At 43.0% G+C, this 18,760-nt stretch overlaps 1 protein-coding gene across 2 annotated transcripts in view; it reads right to left on the bottom strand.

Moving 5' to 3' along the window:
• B3GALT1 (beta-1,3-galactosyltransferase 1) overlaps nt 1-18,760 on the bottom strand; it is a 323,903-nt gene that overhangs the window by 77,194 nt on the left and 227,949 nt on the right. For both annotated transcript variants that reach the window (XM_081183120.1, XM_081183119.1), the window contains exon 4: nt 11,180-11,299. The gene's annotated coding sequence lies outside the window, so the exon portion shown is untranslated. The remainder of the gene's footprint in view (nt 1-11,179; nt 11,300-18,760) is intronic.

The following is an 18,760-nucleotide window of genomic DNA, read 5'->3' as shown; positions in this document are numbered from 1 at the left end:
GACACTGAGGATTCAACCAGAGAGACCTGATCCAAGTAGAGAAGATGCTATGGCCCTTTCCAGTATACCTCCTCCACCTGTGAGGGCAACATCTCTCCAAGTGCATCAAGTAGCTTATTTACTGAGAGTGCCTATGAAGATGCAGGCCACTGTTAGAATTCCTGCTCCGTGATTGCAGTCATGGGATTTTTGTCTATCACATGATGGTATATGTTTTGACTCCGCAGAGTGGGAAGTGACGGAGACAGGATGTTTGTGTTACTGTGTTCCATGAAGTGGGACTATTGTCCTCCCCCCCTTTGCTGCTTGATGCTAGAGAGAGAGGGAGCCATGTTGCAGTGCTCCGTGTGTGTTTATATGTAAAAAAGTAGATTAGCCAAAATGCTGAGTTGCTGAGGTCTGTTACGCATGATGTGCAAACTCTGTGGATCCCTAAGTGTGCCGGTGTCTGTTGGCACCAGTTGCTGTGATGTTCGTGCAGAAGAAAGCTTTTGAAGCTTCTGAATGAAAACAAGGAGGGAGAGAACATGCCAGTTGGGCATGTGTCTCTGTCAGGGTCCTACTTGAGTGTAGGCTGAGCTCCTGATAGCCACTGGGTGTTGCAGCATGAGGAGTGGGAGGCCTCAGCTTCCTCTGAAGGGCCTGAGGTGCTCCTCTGGGCCTGACATGTCCCTGATGTGCCTTGTGACTGGGCACGGGGCTGGGGAAGGAGTAAAGAGGATGACAGCAGAGTCCTGTGGGAAGTTCTTTTCACTCTGCTCCTTACTCGCAGCAGTGAAAGGATTCCCCCCTACGAAACCACTTCTCACTACTCTCATTTTGTTTTCATCCCCCCCTTATTTTCAGTTAATTCACATTGCATGTTAATTGCCATACACCTTCATCATTATACGTAACATGAATACAGTGGTACCTCGGGTTAAGAACTTAATTCGTTCTGGAGGTCCATTCTTAACCTGAAACTGTTCTTAACCTGAGGTACCACTTTAGCTTAATGAGGCCTCCCGCTGCTGCCGCTCTGCCGTCATGCGATTTCTGTTCTCATCCTGAGGTAAAGTTCTTAACCTGAGGTACTATTTCTGCGTTAGTGGAGTCTGTAACCTGAAGCGTCTGTAACCCGAGGTACCACTGTATATTATTTCTGCAAATTTCCCACATCTAACCCTGCAACCACTTCCCCTTATACCCAAATGCCCGTGTGACTTCCTTCACCCACATGCGTGATATCCAACTTCTTACTTAATAAAAACCTCTAATATTGTGTTCATTTTTATTCATTGCAATAGTCATTCATCTATTAAAAAAGAGAGGGAAACATAACTTCTTAACTTAATGGGTTCAGTCTATACTTCTCCAGAGATTTGTATGGTGATTTTGCAAAGGACCCCTTGAAGATCTGAGCAGGATCTGACCACAACCAAGCACTGTTTAACAATAAGTCAATTTGATGCCAACAGGAGAGATTTAAGTATGTGCTTCTCTCCATGTATCGAAGTTAATGGAACTTGACGGTGCTGAAATTTGGCTTATGTTTAGGATATTAGTCACCTGTCCTGATAATTTCTGCTCTGAATACTCCACAGGTACTTCTACCTCCACCCTTAAGGTACATATTTCCAAACAATTCAATTTTTGTTGCAATGTAATGGCTTGGCGTTGTTGTTTTGGGACACTGCCTGGTTGGAAAGTTCACCTGAATGTCTCTTTTCAAAAAAGTTCACGCAAATTCAGTAGTTACTCTACTTGTCTTTTGATAGCTCTCTTCCCAATGGGCAACTTGTAGGGCTGAATGGATAAACAAGCCTTTATTATTTGTTTATCTGCACTCTCTCTCTGCTTGTGAGGCTAAGTAGAGATCTTCTTACATCCTGGAAGCCTGTATTTGTTGTTCTTTGTCTGTGGACAATTGAAAACCGTATTTTAATTTATGTTTAAACCCAAGTTTGCTTTTTGAATGAAAATAGGAGCATTATCCACAGGGAAGGCTCGTGACCGACTATCAGGCAAGAATGAAGTACACACCAGATAAAGCTCCTAGTTTATACACCCTCTGGGATGAAATTATAGAAACAGATTTAGAAATAAAAGTCGTTATTTGTGCTGTGAAGTAAGCTTTTTTTTAAAAAAAAGAAGAAGGAGAAAAGGAAAAAAAGATCGGTTTCTGCAGAAGAAAAGAATTTCTGCCTCCAGGATCTTATCAGCGCAGCCTTAATTTAGCAAAATCCTTCTTATGCCTAAGCCCCACATATAGTAAAAAGCAAGGAAGCTAAGCAATAGTAGGAACCTTTCTTTCCTTCCTAAAAATCCTATTTTTAGAGGAAAGCCTCCTACTGAAACAAGGTGTCGCTAAATGTTGGATGGAATATAAATCTTTTACAATGCTGCTTGCTCATTTTGATTGCTTTCTTTGATTCCCTCCAATGCTTCCTTTAATAATTTAAATTTATTTATTTATTTCTTCAGGTACCTTTTCTTGGCCAATGCTTTGAGGTTTCTTTTGGCATATTGATTTTGATCTTTGATATTGCAGCTGTTCCACAGCAGCCCATGTCAAGGAGAGACAAGTATCCGATATTTACACTTTGGACCAGTGCTTAGAAAGTACATTTTAAAAAAGGAACCAGTTCCAGTTCAACTCCATCCTTTCACAAAATTAACTAGTTTCGTTCTAGTTTAGTTCAAGTTCTACCCCCCCAATGAACTTAATTCATCTTTAATTCATTCAACAATAATGGGAGCTACGTCTGAATGTGGTTTGGAAAATTCCAATCAAGTTCATCCCAAGCAAAGAGGAAATGTATCACCAAAAAAGTGGGCAAATAAGGTATGTGTACAGTTCTGGAGGTCCGTTCTTAACCTGAAACTGTTCTTAACCTGAAGCACCACTTTAGCTAATGGGGCCTCCTGCTGCCGCCACTGTGCGATTTCTGTTCTCATCCTGAAGCAAAGTTCTTAACCCAAGGTATTATTTCTGGGTTAGCGGAGTCTGTAACCTGAACCGTCTGTAACCTTAAGCACCTGTAACCCGAGGTACCACTGTATATGCATATGGCAATTTATATGTATAGAATATGTATACAATTTTAGAAATAGTTGCCATAATGTAAAGATTTTTTGAACAAAACATACCTCATCCTAGTGTAGCAGGAAACTTGGGTTCCTGTTTGGTCTGCAACTTCTAGGCTCCACCTCTCCCTTCTCAGGATTATTCATCTTTAAAACCAAACTTGACTACCCCCGCATTTAGAAAGGCACCTGCGTAAGCCAAATTTATCATCTTGCTATCTGCACTATTGGAAGGCAGATACAGAACTAGATTCTTCATGGCAAGTGGATCTGCCCATGGAAGAGAGGTCAAATTAAAACCGTAGGTAATGTTCTTTTCCCAGTGCAGATTTTATTCAGGTATCAGAGCCTCCTTCATAATCCCGCTTGTATGAAAAGTACCAGGGAGGATGGAGGAATATTTTTAAAGTTACTTCTTGTCTGACTGGAATCCCTATGTCACCAGAAATGTAGCTAGTTTTGGTGCAACAGCCATAAATCAAAGAAACCAAAAGACTACATGGCTCCACAAACAGTCATAATCTGACACAGCTCACAGTAAAATTCTTCTATATATTTTTTTAAACTTTTAATGGAGTTTATATTTCCTTGGATGCATATTTTAAATCTATTGAATTAGTATATTGATTGTTAAATTCCACTTTGACCGTTTTAATGTTTACGGAAAAATGATGCTGAATTTCTGATTTTAATATGCTGGCTGTTTAGCCGTAATAATAAACATTGATATCTTGAAAACAGACAGTCCTCCAAACAGAGGACTGTAGTCTGTAAAGTAGGACACATGGCAACTATTAATTAAACAACCACTTTCTTATTTCGGTTTAAGGGAAAAGGAAAAGTCAACCTGGTTTTCAACACACTGTAAGCTTGAATAAATTCCTTAAACCTTAAAACTACTGGCCATATTAGATCCTACCACAAATAAGGATCCCTCACACGAGAAGTGACATTTAAAACTGGCTTCAGAGCTTAGGCCTGGCTGAGTGCTAGCTCCAAGTCTATTCTGTCAGGGAGCACCAAAGACAATACCATTGCTCTGAGAAAGCAGCAATGTCAACACAGCCATCAGCAAGGCATTTTGCTCCCTGAGGTGGAGCAGCAAATCCTCCCTTTTCCCAAAAAAATGAATCAAGATGGACCCAAGGCAGGTCAAGTTATTTTGGTACCTAAGGCAGAACATTCCACAAGCCTTTCTCTCGACTCCCTGGCAGTAAAAATACAATAAAGGGGCCCCTGACCATTAGGTCCAGTCGTGGCCGACTCTGGGGTTGCGGCGCTCATCTCGCTTTACTGGCCGAGGGAGCCGGCGTACAGCTTCTGGGTCATGTGGCCAGCATGATTAAGCCACGTCTGGCAAACCAGAGCAGCGCATGGAAACGCCGTTTACCTTCCCGCCAGAGCGGTACCTATTTATCTACTTGCACTTTGACGTGTTTTCGAACTGCTAGGTTGGCAGGAGCAGGGACCGAGCAACGGGAGCTCACCCCGTTACAGGGATTCGAACCGCCGACCTTCTGATCGGCAAGCCCTAGGCTCTGTGGTTTAGACCACAGCGCCACCTGCATCCATGCAAAAATACAATACAATGCTTTAAATAAATGGCTGTCCTTTCATATCACCAAAACTTCGCTGATGGAGGTAGCCATTTCACTCTGTCTAATGGAAGGGCCAGCATATAACTGATGCAGATGAACACAAACATCTGCATGTGCCTTCCTCATCTGCAGGGCAATACCATGTGGTCCTGACTGGAACTGCAATCATATCATACATTTAAAGAACAATGGTACCACTTTAAACAGGAATGGCTTCCCCCAAGTAATTCCAGGAGCTGTAGTTTGTTAATGGGGAGCTATAGTTTGTTAGGAGGCCCCTGTTCTTGTCACCTATCTACAGTTCCCAGAGTTCCCCATGAAGAGGGATTGATAGTTAAACCACATTGGGCTGAGGGGGGGGGAACAGGGGGCTCTTTATAACAATAATAATTTATTGTTTATACCCTGCCCATCTGGCTGGGTTCCCCCAGCCACTCTGGGCGCCTTAACAACTCTCGCCAACCTTAACAAATTACAGCTCCCTGAATTCTTTGAGGGCAGCCATGACTGTGTCAATTGGGATGATAGTGCTTTAAATGTATGGTGTCAGTGTGGCCTAGCTGCATCTTCTCATATGGACGGATATGTATAGCACCACTTGGGACCAAACGCTGCTGCGATGCGCAACTAGTTGTTTGCAACCATTGCTGGGTTAAAGCTTTTAAGTGTTTCCCTGTTAAGAATGATGGGAGAACATATGGTTGGGTGGTTTTAGCGTCTCAGTGACTGAATGTAGAGCACTGTACCCTTCAGGTAAACATCACATGGCAACGAAACCGCATTTTCCAAGCCACTACCCTCATTTCGTACTTGCAATTATACCCCTCGTTCTAATTCTGTGCAAAGGTTAACAAACGTGATCTGATGAAAACCAAGACCCGAAGCATTTTGGAGTTGTTGTTATTTAAATCTAACAATTCTGAACATGGTAAACAAAGCTCTCTTGAAATGTTGCTAATAAATCAGGATAGGAAAATTAATGGGAATTCACAAGCACTAAATCAATGCTCATCAACAGGAGCAATTAAAACCCAACCCTTTGGCTGAAGGTCCATGCAGTTTTTAAAAAGAGAGCAAAAAAGCACAAGAGAGAAGATCTGTACAAGCCATGCCAAAGTGTGAACTCTATTGGAAATCAGTGGAGATTTTGCCTACAGAACTGAGGCCACAGTGCTAATTATGCTTACTAGGGAGTAACATGTCTTTAACAGCCAGGAGGAGAGCAAAGCTGCCCATAAGCCAACACTGAACTAGCAAAGACATCCTATTCTATCACCATCATTTTTATAACCTGCCCATCTGACTGAGTTGTCCCAGCCACTCTGGGCGACTTCCAACATGTATAAAAACATAATAAAACATTATACATTTAAAAAAATCCTGTACAGGGCTCCCTTCAGATGTGTTCTAGAGCAGGGGTCTGCAACCTTTAAGACAAAAAGAGCCACTTGGACCCGTTTCCGAAGAAAAAAACCCTGGGAGCCGCAAAACCATTGTGACATTTAAAGCATGCGCGCCGCTGCCCTCCGATCTGACAGCGGGCGGGAAGGTGACGTCGGGACGGTGTGTGACTAATGCATGCACCGCCCCCATGCGACGTCACAGCCAGTACAGCGCCTGCCACAGTGGGGAGTGTCGGGGCACACAATGCGCCTCCTCCCCTCGCTAGTATCTGCCCCGGAGCCGCGGCAAAGGTGTAAAAGAGCCACATGCGGCTCCGGAGCCGCGGGTTGCTGACCCCTGTTCTAGAGGTTGTATGGTTACTGATTTCTTTGGTTCAAGGGTTACATAACATCATAGACTCCAACACTTATCTGGTGGAAACAGGGAAATCCTAAGAAAAAAGTAGGACATTCTATGATCAAATAAAAAACCAGGACTGCTTCTGTAAATCCAGAACTGTCCCTGGAAAAACACTTGCAGGGTCTGTAATCGATAACCCTGCCTTCCTTCTCATCCAGGTATCTGTTTGTTTCATAAAGTGTAAGACCCCTTGGGCACTCACCTGCATCAAAATTGGACTTTCTATAGGGCCTGTTGCAATGTTAGGTAGCAGTCTTGTCATAAGGGACCGGTAAGTAGCTTGAACACCATGAGAAAGCAGGGCACATTAAAGCCAAGAGGACATTAACCTGAAGTGCTCCCATTCATATAGTGGGAGGATTGCGCTTGTCAAATGTTGGCAACTGCTTCTTATTTCCATCGTAATAAATACATGGTTGCAGCATTTGCTTTCAAATCCACACACTGGCAAACCACTTCCGTTGGTGGGTATGTGCGGGAGATCTTCCAGTGCAGGGCAGTGGTTAGAGGCCTGTATTGTGACCTGGGTCCAAATCCCCTCCTATCCATGAAGTTCACATGGTACCCTGGGGCCTATCACCAATGCTCAACCTCACCTACCTGACAGGACAGTGATGACATGGAGAGCCAGAGACCACTTGGAGGAAAGGGGGGGGTATAAATACAATAATTAAATGAATAAATCTGCTACCACCAGATTCCTCTTCTGTGTTAAGAATAACTGGCAGTGGTATAACAGAGGAACATTACTCTTAACAGTGGTTACAAACAGTGCTATTTTTTGAGAAAAAGAGGTGCTGGACCTCACCACAAATGCCTCCTTTGTTCGCTTATAAAGGCAAACGTGCCCACCTGAGAGGACCCGGAACTTAGTTCCGGCTGAAAAAAACACCCTGCTTACAAATAGAGGTATGCAACACAAAATGTGGCAGCTGAAAATTGCTGCTTTTGTGATTTGGAAAATGTGCAGAAGGATCGTGGTCTCCAAGTATGCAGAGACCATTGTAATCCCAGACCTAATAAAACACCTGCCTGTCACAGTCCCTCGTCTATATTTAAACCAACAGTGCTTTATTCTTTTCTAAATTTACTTGACTGTTAAGCCATTGGCTCGGCATTTATTTTGCGCACACTTCTCGAAGAAGACGTTTGATTTTGTATGAAAGTCAAATTCAAAGCAAACTTGATTGCACAGACGACACAAGCATCGATTCCCTCTGTAGCCTCAGATAAAAAAAGAGGAAGGAATATGCTAAGTATCTGAAAGGGAGGCAAAGAGAACTGTAGTGGTACATCTCCCCCATCCCCTGGGAATCAAATCAACAGTGAACAACTTTCTTCCTGCTGAGGACTTTGTGGGACTTTTGCTCCCACCCAACAGGAATCAGCCAGTTCTTTACAAGTCATCTCAACTGCTTTGTGTACCCTTATCCTTCTAGCATTCCAAGTCTTATTCACTCTTTTTTTCTTCTTCCATTGCACATTTTACTGCATACTTCCTGTTTTTGCAAACTGTCTATCTTCAAAAGCCGCTCAAACTGTTGCTACCCCCTTCTTTACACCCCTTCCCCAGTGCTCAGAGATGCATGTGCTGATTTTAGAGGACTCCTTCTGCCGTTTCACTCTATAGTTAACTCAGCAGAAGCTATGCGATAGCACAGGCAGCGGAGTGACTGTCTTTGGTCACAGAGGACGCTCAGCACTTCTGTGCCAAACGAAAAGTGGAGAGCCCAAGCGTGACTGCTGGCATCACTATGTTTACTTGGCAACGTATCAAGTACTTGGCAAGATTCGAATAAAAATTCCAGTGAAACTCTACAATGCTCTCTCACAAAGTTCATTCTCATGCTTTCTATAGCAGCAAAAAATGCTCCCAGGTTAGAAATACATAGGAACACGTAGGAAGCTGCCTTATCTCGAATCTGACCATTGCTCCACCTAGATCATTATTATCTACACTGACTTGTAGATCCTCAGGCAGAGGGCATTTCAGCCCCACCAAGAGATGCCAGGGATTTGAACCCAATACCTTCTACATGCAAAGCAGACTCTCTGCCTCTGAGCTACAATCCTTCTCCTTCACGTTCATTTATTATAACTTGCCTTTCCATTAAAAGAAGAAGCAAAAGCCACAGAAATCGTAGCCTCATAGTTAAACACAGGAAGATCTGATTATGATCCATATACTATTTAATTATACTTTGCCTTTATCTCCACTGGGCCACAAGGTACCATATGCTGCCTTAGTGTTGTAAGCCCTCACTCTTGCCACGTGAACAAAATATCCTCAAACTAATAATACCACAAGTTGATTTGACTGTGTTACTTCGGTGTGGCCAATATTTTGTTTGAATGCATTTGTCCCATGGCAAGAGCTACTATCTTCCACATCAAAGAGAGGCCTTCGTTTCAGTAGCTTGCCATGGTGTGATAAATACCAGCGCTCAACACAGGAGGGCACATTTACACAAAACATTCCCCACGTGAAACTGATATGGTACTGCTACTTTGTAGTAACTTTATCACATCACATAATACCTTCATTGCCATTACTGTTTTAGTCTTGTCAAGAACTCCACAGTACGTCGCTGAACAAAATGCATGCTAATACACGACCAAAGTGCTGCTACACTGATAGCTTCATTCTGCTGAGAACTGTGGAGCTACTGGAGCAAAGGGGCCTAAGGCCATTTTCATAGTGGATAATAAAGGCTGGAGACAGGCATGCACAGGCCATTTTAAATAGCTGCAATGGACAGGTTGGATACAGGTGACAGGAGCGAGCCAGCAGCAAATTAAACCAAGTAAGTTGGAGTTAACTCTTTATTAGCAAAAACAAGATCTGCACAGCAGTGTCAGGCTTCATGAGCACACCTGTGGGCATCACATTGGTGACCTTCACATAGCATCATGGAGGCAAATTGTCTGATTTACATTGGGAGCTTGGGCTTGTATCCAAGGCAGCACCAAGTAACTGTGCAAGGATTTACACTTGCCCAATGGGAATTTCCTCCTCCTCTGCTGTAGGTACATTATATCCTCCCAAAATCTGCTCCAGAGGGTTGGGGGGGAACACACATAATTTGGGGTGCATATGGGGAAATGTCCTGTGGCACAAATGTAAATCCACGGGTTGATGTGACATTTCCTGCCACTGTGTTGGATAGAAGCCTATGTGTGTGCAAATTTTTGAGATACTCACCCTATTCACCTGTCACGGAGATCAGTATTAAAACTTTCATTGGCTTTAATGCAACTTAATTGTTGCTTTACATCTTGAGATTAGGAGGAATGATTAATATAAGCCATTCAACGTTGACTTTCATTTTTAAGTAGTTCAGGCTTTTGTTATAAAATCGATAAATGGGTTGTACCTATTGAAATGCGCACGTAAAGATCTTCAAAAGCACTATCCATACCTTTTAAAAGTCGTCCATGTCACTAGCATTAATCTCCTGATGGAACTATTACTATATTTAATGGTATTACTGCAACTTTTCTTCCCTTGGTCCCGTTTTCATCTTGGGAAAGTGCTTTGATGTCTAAGTTAAACTCATTGCATATTTGTAACTCTTCTTACAGCATAAAAGCTTATTTGTGTGTCAAAGGGGGAGGCGATTCATTACTTTCAATTGACAAGAATCACAGAAGAGAATGCACTGCAGAAGTGTTTGATTTTGTGTCTCATTTTACAGTGGCAGAAATAATCAGTTGACAAAGGGAAGGACTGTGAGGATAACCCCAGCTGTGTGCTAAATTAATTAATGCCATCACGTTTCGGAAAATACCTTGGTAATAATTAGGAATAAATTAAAATTTGATCCTGTTTGCTCTAGCACTGTAAAATGCCTAATTGTAGACAGGAATGGTAATTGTACCTTTGTGGTGGCCGCATGAGGCTCTTAAACACAATGCATAAGAGAGAATATGGTTGAGTCAAGTCCTAGTAAATCAAAAGAGACAGACGTCTAATTCCAAGGACATTCTAAGCGAAACTTCAGTTTCCAAAGAATTAACACACACTTTAAATAACTGGCTAAGTGAGATGCCACACTCTAGGATTTCACTGATTAAATAATGTTTCTTAATAAAGCACCTCGTGATGGAGAGCATACTACCAATTAACAAAGACTACATTTTAATCTAAACACGTCACATTTATATTGTGGAAATATACACAACTGGGAGAAAAACCCAAAAGGCTTACAATTAATTTCTCATGGCATATTCATTCCAAAGTTAAGTGCTTTTATAAGTTCCATTGATTTTACAGGGAGAATTGGCCATACACTTAAATCAATGGGATTCGAAAGTGCTTCACTTTGGCTAGATCACAATGTCAGCTTCTAGACTTTTATGAAAGTTCATTCCCTCTTTCCCCCCAACTTGAAGCATTCACCTAGACAAATTCACCTGCAGGAGGAACACATCCATTGCATTTGCAAGCTGCACATAGCTATACCAAGTATTCCCAATTCCCAAGATCACAACAGTGTAGACCGGGGGGGGGGGGGGGAGAACCCAACACTATCACATGTGATTACATAAGACACACAAGCCATTAAGCACAATCAAAGACGTAATCCAATTGTTTTCCATTCAGCAAAAAACAAATAAACCCCAAAACTTGTGTCAGAATGCATTCAACCAAGTAGATTGCTGTACAGAATTTAAGACCGACAGATAAATGAGTTAAGTGGCAAAGCACTTACCATATACTTGGCATCATCAAGTGAAGTTTGCCCAAAGGTCCCGAAAACATTGCCAACAGCTGATTAAAGGATGACCTGGGGTTCTTCTTTCTCCCCTTCTTTTCATCAGAAGCGCATCATCTGGAATCAGAGCACATTTTGTTCATACTTAAACCTATCCTGCCCTGTTGTCGTTTTAAAAAGGACTGCTTGTCCATGAAATAATCAGGCTTGACAAACGGCCACCGAATGTGAGGCCGGTGCTTCTTCTTCAGAAGGCTTCTCCATGTGTGTGTGTGTGTGTGTGCGTACGTACGTAGGTGACTGATACAGGGCTTGTGTTAGGAATTTAGATTCCATTTCATGAAGCAGGATTCCAGCAGACTGAGTTAAAGAAACAGATGGGAGGAAGAGCAGGACAGATGGGGGGTGGAAGGGGGGTGGTGGAGAGAAAGCAAGCAAAAGGACCGAGGCTGAAACTGTTTTCATTACCTGTGTGTTTTGCGATTATGGAACAACCAGCATTTGGTTTATTGAAATGGGGGAGAAAATATCGGAGTTACAAAGCAGCTCTGCTTTATGGGAGATTCCATTTTAGGAGGTGCTTACTGGCACTTGGCAGTACTTTTCATTCAAGTTACAGAAATGATACTGAAGTCCTCAAAACCAATTTCTGGGCATGATTATTGAACGGTGCACACAGCACAGTCACCAGTTTTGTTTACATATTCTGGGTTTCACCCCCCCCTTCCTAATGAAATAAAACACCAGCAGGTGTTTTGTACTCATTTGACATCTATGCCGGATCTAAGCAATGCTATCCATCTTTAGGTGCCAGCTAAAGACCTGCCTTTCCCTTCAGGCCTTTGAATGTGAAGGAATTGGCTGACAGATGGCAGAGGTTTTATCTAATTGCACCGAGTTGCTTATTGTGTTTTAATGTTGCCGATTGTTTCATGTGCCTTATTGCTGTAACTGGCCCTGGGCTCACGAGAACGTAAGGACAGCCCTGCTCGGATAGACCAGTAGCCCCTCTCTTATCACAGATGCCTATGGGAAACCCACAGGCAGGATCTGAGCACAACACGACTCTCCACTCCAGTGGTTCCCATCAAACGGCTGCACAACAAAGGGTGGGACACAAGTCTTTCAAATGAAAATGCAACAAAATGAGGCCCTTGAGAAGGTGTGTGCCAGAGGCATATGGGGGAGGGACTTTGGATCTGTAGGATCTAAAGGCGCCCCCACATTCAATCACAGCATACCACAGATAAGGGAGATGAACTACACCAGTAGCAAATCTGAAATATTTCTCCTCCAGCTGAAAGCAACGTGAGTTATATATATATATATATTAAGTTCAATGGAAGAGGGGGAAAGCCATTCCTGCCACCTCCTCGCTTGAGCTTAGAAAGCTACTTCACCACACACCCTAGACTTCCTCACGATTGCTCTACATTTGAATGGTTGCAGCTACGGAGTGTTCCTGAAGCAACTGAAAATGAATGTACAGGGGAATCAGAGGGATGCGCACAAGTCCGTTCAGCCCTGTTCCACCCCCTGCTCTGCCCCTGTCCCATTCTGCCCCCGTTCTGCCCCCTTTTGGTGCCAAAAACAGCACACAGGTCAGGGGTCGAACGCGTGCTGATTGTGCGTGAGTGGGGAGGTGCCTGTCTTGCAATTTTATTGGTTATATTTCTCCAAAGAACTCAAAATGGCATACATGGTTCTCCAATGGCCACATTTTATCCTCCCAACAGCTTTGTAAGGTAGGTTAGGCTGAGGGACAATGACCAGCTGAAGTGAACTTCATAGCTGGGTGGGGATTTGAACCCCGGCTTCCCAGGGCATAGTCTGATAAACTAACCACTGGACCACACTGCTTCTGAGACACTCCCTTAGCAAAATTAGAACCTTCCCCTCACCAAGAATGCAGCTAATTTCAACTGAAACAACAGTCATCATGAAAGTCATCATGGCTGTGACTCAATGTTTCATTGGCATCCACCATGGTGCTTTGCAGCTTGAGTCCACATTTGCCAAAGGTCTTAACCCTCATGAAGTTAAGTTTGCTTTGGGACACTTAATGCATCAAAGCAGAATCCTTAGAGGTTAGACAATAATAGATCACTGTTATTCAGCATGGCATAAATTCTTCTCCTATGTTAGCTCAGATGCAAAGCCCACTAAATCCCCAGTTTCCCAGGTAAACATATGGAGAGGTCTTTATAGAAAATTAAACTGCCTTTCTTCCCTTCCTTTGCATATTTTATTAACAATTGCTGTATTAAGCTTGCATTGCACATTTCGTAATTTTCCTGTTTCCTTGCTGTCCCCCATCACCTTACGTTCAACCACTGGTATTACTACCGTATTATGCCTTTATGCAAGTCTGTAAAACTATTCTTATGAAAAAATGTCAACAAAAGTCTTTACGAAAAGAAGTTTGCATTCAAAGGCGAATCTACCTAATTCACACTTCCCTAAACAGTATGTGAACCAAAATACAGCCATCCCTTGAAATTTGCACTTTTATGAATTTTGCAGTGCTGTTTGCCAACAAAATAGCGTTGCTTAGAGAAATGCTCAGAGGAGGAGAAAGTGTGCATAAACGTGTACATTAGCATAAAACAACATTCACAAATATATTCAGTATTGGGAACTTGCTTGCAAAAATATGTATGTCTGGAAAGAAATGTGTATCAAAACATGGGGAGAAATGCCCACTTTTTTAAAAAATACATTCACAAACTTAATGCAGAAATGTGGAGAGCTGAACTTAACACTCGAAAGAAAGCAAGAAAGCAAGAAAAGAGAAACTGAAAGAAATGAAAATTGAGAGGCTCATCCATCCTTACCCTGCACCCTCCTGGAAATTCAAGCACCCTTCCTAATTTGTTCCTATTGTATTTTGTTTTAATCTGCACAGTGCTTCATGGTAGCAGCTATCAGCCCTGAGTGCTCACTGGAAGGACAGATCCTGAAGCTGAGGCTCCAATACTTTGGCCTCCTCATGAGAAGAGAAGACTCCCTGGAAAAGACCCTGATGTTGGGAAAGATGGAGGGCACAAGGAGAAGGGGACGAAAGAGGATGAGATGGTTGGACTGTGTTCTCGAAGCTACCAGCATGAGTTTGACCAAACTGCGGGAGACAGTGGAAGACAGGAGTACCTGGTATGTTCAGGTCCACGGGGTCACGAAGAGTTGGACACGACTAAACAGCAACAACAACAACAACAATGGATTCTCTGTTGTAAGGGGCAGTGGGTGCTCTGCCACCCTCCCTCCCTCCCTCAATCCTGCAACAGAGATCACCCTGCTTCAGCAAGCTGACACATGAACAACCACTGCTTTGGTCTGTAATGTTCACTTTTGTGTATGCATGTATATTGAGCCTCCTGCAGAACTACATACATGGTGTGTGTGCAAATGGCAACAATGGTGCTCACTTCCATTTTCAGTTCAGAAGCAGGTCTCCAATGATGGTACTGGTCAGAGCGCTGTCCCAGGGATAGTGACAGGGCCCTGTTCATTGACACCCTCCTTCCAAGGATGACACGTGGCCTTTCTCATGAACCAGAAGGCACAAGGGAGACAGCCGAATGTCAGGAGGTCATATGTTTAAATGTCTCTTAAAGTGAATCCAAAGTTGAGGAGGCAGGGGGGAAGTGTAAGCCGTACTGGGAGCAAGAGAATGGATGGAATGAATCTGATGGATGACTTACAATAAATGTGTTTTTCAGGGCCTCAGGAGAATGAGCAAGGGTGAATTGATCTGTGTCTAATTGATTTAAAATCAACCTTTTTTTGTGCTAGAGGAGGTAGATGAATTGATCCAATTATTAAGTGATAAAAAGTGCAAAGTCCCTGAACTGGAAGTTACTGAGAAGTCGGCTAACTTAAAGCAGGATTATCAATGATGAGGAAAAGAAATTATCTGCAATACATTCATCTGGATATTATTATTATCTTTTAAAAAACCTGCTGCCTTGTGGGACATCTTTGGGGGAAGAAAAGGCTAAGGAGTAAACCCTACACAAATCTGGAATGGAGTCCCTAAGGTGGTTGGATGGCGTCTTGTATGCCTTCTTTCAGCAACTCCTGCAGCTAGGTAAAGGTAAAGGGTAAAGGGACCCCTGACCATTAGGTCCAGGTACTTCAAGTCTCCAACTCCTCTCTTGGTGACCTCAGAATCCTGAATTTACTGTGCTTTTAATCTAAATGGACAGTGGTGGGGGTTTGTGAAGTTGGTACTTTTAAAGCTTTTCTGAGTTTGGCCCCCTTCTTCATTTCCTCATCTTCTGAACGTATATTTCAAATTATAGGGAGCATTTCATTATGATGACCCTGTTGAATTGCTCATTTCATCCTATTTCCATCTCTGAATTGATGAATTTCATTCATCAATACTCTTTTATCCATAAAACTTTTTCCCAATCCAATTAGGCTGCAATCCTATATCCATTTGCCTGGAAACAAGTGCCAGTGAACTCAAAAGAGGATTTCTTCTGAGTGGACATGTATAGGATTGCATTGTTATACTTAGCTTTTTATTCTCTGAGAACAGGGTTTTAACTGCTTAACAGATGCTTTTCAAACATTACCTCATGAAAGCGACTCTTGGATGATTGAATATTATACTGAAGGGTTCCCCCCTTTTCCTTTCCCCATCTTTAGGCCACAAATGAGAGGCACTTTAAGAAAAAAAAATTTCCCCAGCGGTGCAGAAGAAAATCAGCAGATTTTTAGGGGCATTGGGTTCACTAGAAAAAAAGTAGTGAAAGCAACCTCCTCTTGGCATCTTCTTGTAAAAAATTTCTAGAAGCTTCAAGTGGCAGCACAGTTCCAACTCGCAGCCTGGCAGCAGACTCGTTATCCCACAATGCTTTGTTACTAGGAACAACGCTAAATGTAGGGATATTGTTGAGAAAAAGATGGCCGCTTCCGCTGGCCAATGGTGGGGTCTGCCATCTTTGTTTTTGTAAAAATGTCACATTGTGAAGCATTATGGCAAAATATGGTGGCTGCTGGGCCACTGGCTGCAGCTCCACAACTGCTTAAAGTGGCGGGAAATATATATACATATATTTCCCAAGACTTCTCATAATATATGTGTGTGTATGAAAAAAAAGTGTTTCCAGTGCTGTTCTTAGGACGTCCTCTCCTGAAAATTTCCACTTAACGTTATTCCGCCCCCCTCTGTTTTCATATTCTTCTTGTTACCGTTATTACCTCTCTGTGGGATTTCTACAAGATGGTTTATGTTTCACTTCCAAACTTATATTCTATTTATGAACTTCAGCAGAGAGTGCCCGCCTTTGTGTAGCGCCCACATACAACAGGGATTTGGGGAAACTCTTCAGTTTTGGAGAATTAATAGTGAAAAACCCCTGGAATGGGGGAACCTTTCTCCACTCCGAACGTAATGTTGAGATACTGAGACTGACGGCAGGAGGATGACTGACAACCAGATGTGAAGATTAGGGAAGTACAGAATGGTGGAGGGAGGGAGGCAGGCAAGAGATACACAGAGATAGGAGTGCAGTCATTATCCTGTGACCTTCCCTGAGACCTGCAGGTATAGGGCGTTATACAAATTTAATAAATGAAAACAACAACATTGTGCTGGGAGAGGCATCTGCAGCAACCCTCCATATCCCTATTACAGGTTGGAGGGCTGTGCTGACACAGAGTAACTTAAAGCAGCCCTGCAATACAGTCAAGCATGAATATTGTAGGCCAGAGGTGAGACTGAGACTTGCTGTGGATTCCCAGCCCCAAACTGTCATACTTCTCAGGTTGTAGCAAAGGTCTATCAACTTAAATTCCCTGCTCAGACTCACAGATATTTTCAAAGTACAGTACATTATGGTGTTGTAATACATTCTTGTAGCCATAAAAGGATAGGAATGACTTAAAATGAAAACTGTCAGTTTACAGAGGTCGTCTGGGAACTTTTGTTTTCCTGACGTCTGCTGAATAATCCCAATCTTGGCTCCCCCACCCCAAGTGACAGAATATATGGGCTGGTAAACACCAGCTCTCCTTAATGCTCCGTCTCAGCAAAACACTTTCCCAAGTCGTTTCTGCCAATTCATATCTATGTTTACCTCACAGAGATATCTGGGTATCAGCTGGATTGCTTTGTTCTAATGTGCAGGGATGAGACTCCCCTGAATTACTGGGCTAGTGTTTATAGACTGCTTCTTTTTTCTTAGCTTTGTAATTACAACGTTTTAGCAGCATTTTATGGTTTTAATTGTTTATATGAGCCACATGGTAAAGGTAAAAGACCCCTGGATGGTTAAGTCCAGTCAAAGGTGACTATGGGGTGTGGCACTCAACTCACTTTAGGCCGAGGGAGCCGGCGTTTGTCCACAGACAGCTTTCTGGGTCACATGGCCAGCATGACTAAAATGCTTCAGGTGCAACACAAAGCCAGAGTGCACGGAAATGCCATTTACCTTCCCACCGCAGCGGTACCTATTTATCTACTTGCACTGGTGTGCTTTTGAACTGCTAGGTTGGCAGGAGCTGGGACAGAGCAATGGGAGCTCACCCTGTCACACGGATTCAAACTGCTGACCTTCTGATCAGCAAGCCCAAGAGGCTCAGTAGTTTAGACCACAACGCCACCCGCATCCCTTAAGGAGCAATGGCCGGTGGGGGGAGAGGTATAAGTCAGCTTTCTTCTCCTTTTTTCCTCTTAAAATGAAAAGTGAATGGCTTTCAAGAACTGCATTAATAAAAGGGGAAAAAGTAGTTCATAAAATGGCAAAGCATTCCTGCTGGATAATAGCACAGGTAGAAGGAAAGGTGTAATGTTGTCAAGGGCGATGGCACATGAGTTGTCCAACTGGTGCTTGTGACACCCTCACTCATTCCACCTCCCACACCAGCTCAATGTAAGTACTAGCTGGGGGAAAATTTGCTTTTCCTTGGCAATAAAACATTGTGTTTTTGAGTGCAGTGAAAAGGTTTCCTTGAAACAGTTCTGCCACAAACAACAACTGTACATTTATTGTGCAATAAAGCAATCATTTGGAAGTTTTGAAAAGCTATTCAGCTACTATATTGCTTGCTGACTTTCTCACCTTCCCTTACATCCATTTTTACCCTACAGAGAGGGAAGAATTAGTTTTGCTTTGTATTCATTCTTCACACATTCATTCAGTCTTCGCACAAGACACACAAGTATCACTGAGTGGAAACTGGCATGTATTCGCTGTGTATACACTCGTCATGCCTTATGGGTTCTGACACGTTTGTTTCATTGCACAGACATGCTGTAGACACACATGGACAACTGCTGCTCTCCCCATGTGCACATGCTGTCAATTATTATTATTAGAATTTATATACCGCCCTATACCCAGAGTTCTCAGGTAGGTCTCAGTTAAAGTTTGCTCTCAGTATGTGATGGTGTGTTGTTGGCATCTGCCAGTCTCATCAGACAATGGAGTAGATCTTGGGGGGTGAAGTCAAACCACTGCATTAGCAGCACCAAAGTGACCTCCCCAGGGTGTAAGCCTGGGCGCTGTATATGGGACTACTGGGCTGCCCAGACAACAAGACCCTCCTCTTGGCCTCACTGTTGTGGTC

The sequence above is a fragment of the Podarcis bocagei genome (genome assembly GCF_964188305.1).
Source record: "Podarcis bocagei genome assembly, chromosome: 1".
In the NCBI taxonomy this organism is placed as follows: Eukaryota; Metazoa; Chordata; class Lepidosauria; order Squamata; family Lacertidae; genus Podarcis; species Podarcis bocagei.
This window is presented reverse-complemented; position numbering and strand designations above follow the sequence as displayed.